This window comes from Hemiscyllium ocellatum, unplaced genomic scaffold, assembly GCF_020745735.1.
Source record: "Hemiscyllium ocellatum isolate sHemOce1 unplaced genomic scaffold, sHemOce1.pat.X.cur. scaffold_513_pat_ctg1, whole genome shotgun sequence".
In the NCBI taxonomy this organism is placed as follows: Eukaryota; Metazoa; Chordata; class Chondrichthyes; order Orectolobiformes; family Hemiscylliidae; genus Hemiscyllium; species Hemiscyllium ocellatum.
This window is the reverse complement of record NW_026869093.1, coordinates 112,321-114,048: the sequence shown is the minus strand read 5'-3', so window position 1 is coordinate 114,048 and position 1,728 is coordinate 112,321.

Here is a 1,728-nt window from a genome sequence, read left to right as displayed (position 1 = left end):
TCAGTCCAGTTTGTTCTCCAATGGCGTAGCAGTTGTGTTCCTTTGCAACACCGTTTTGTAGAAAATCTTGCAATATTAATTATGGGGTCTATGGGAAAAAGAGGGTAAGGGACGAACCCCCCAAAATATCAGTAAAGGCAAAAATTAATTTTAGTCTAACACACACTAGCACATTCTAAAATACATCTTTAAATCACATATTGTCATGAAACTGTCCTCTAAATGTAATACTTTCAAACTACAGTCACTGACTACAGCAGTGTACCTTTCACCACACTCTTCTCCAGAAAGCGCATGTGGCTGACTGACCACGTGATGCCGATGGGGAAATTTCAGTTCTCCTCAAGATTCTCCCACAGTTTGAAATAAAGTTCTTTCTAAATGTAGACTACAATTCCCGGTTTCAGGCTCAGTTTCAAGGCTTCCAGAGCGGATTGTATTCCTGTTTTAGCTAAACACATTGATTGTACATTTTGCAGACAGAGGATCCTGAGGCTGGGTTGTGCTGTTCAGCTGGTTCCTGGCAAGGAATCGCGTCACAGTGAATGAGAGTTCACTTCATGGATAAAGGTTCATGAATCACATTGCGGCCAAATTATATTTAATCAACACACGTTATCTGAGAACTGCCTGTATATTGAATGGAGGAGCAAAATTGAAGGGCTGAAGGGACTCCAGCAGTTCTCATTTTATATTTTACAATGTTTGAACATATTAAGGTATACGAATATTGTATGGGTAAAACTGCATGAAGGAGATGTTCAGCCATTAACTAGCACAGGGAAAGCTCAATGTGTTGTGTGAAGTCCTCATTTCCCTATGTTCCTGTGCAGTCTGTGGGAAAGCTCTGTAAATGTTGTCACAAACCGTCGGATGTTAGGGTGGAGGTCTCTGCATGGTCAACAGGACTATGTTTCCTGTTTGCTTTTCCGACACCAAGGTTGGGGCCGGCTGTTCTCATCAGGTATATCCTTTAAGACCTTGGACCAGTTGATACAATTGAGTGTCTTGCTTGGCTGTTTCAGAGACCATTGAAGAGTTTATCACATGTCTGTGTGTCTTGAGTCACTTTTAGGCCAGACCAGGAAAGCACGGGAGACTCACTTCCTGAAAGTATATTGGGAAGGAGATCGATGTTTACAATCAACATTGGACACCAGATCACTGTTACTGACACCTGATTTTACAGCTCGATATGTTAATAATTGTTTTTATTATTCCACCAGCTGCCACCAGCTGCCCAAGCATTAACCTGGTCTGTATTAATAATCCAATGACAATTCCACAACAGCACTATCTCCGCATGGGGACCTATTGGAAACCACACTGAGCTGCTTGACAACTCTGTTAAAAAAAAGAACTCCAACCAATTTTGACTGTCGTGATGGGACTGATGGGGTGCTAATTGGTCGGATTGTATTTATTCCCCTCTTAGGGAACTGGACATAGCTGAGTAATTTTCCACATTGCCAGGGAGATGTCAGAGTTGGAGCTGGAATGAAACAGCTTCCCCAGGGACACGGCTTGTTGTGTAGCACAACTCTTCAGTCCTATTGCAGGAATGGGGTCAGGGCCCATTGCCTTTGTCGTATCTACTGTGTTCAGCTGTTTCTTCATGTCACGCGCAGCGAATCGAATTAGTTGTGATGATGTGGGCATCATGACAGGGTGAGATGGATCATCGACTCAACATGTCTGGCTGAGGATAGTGCAGACACCACATAATTG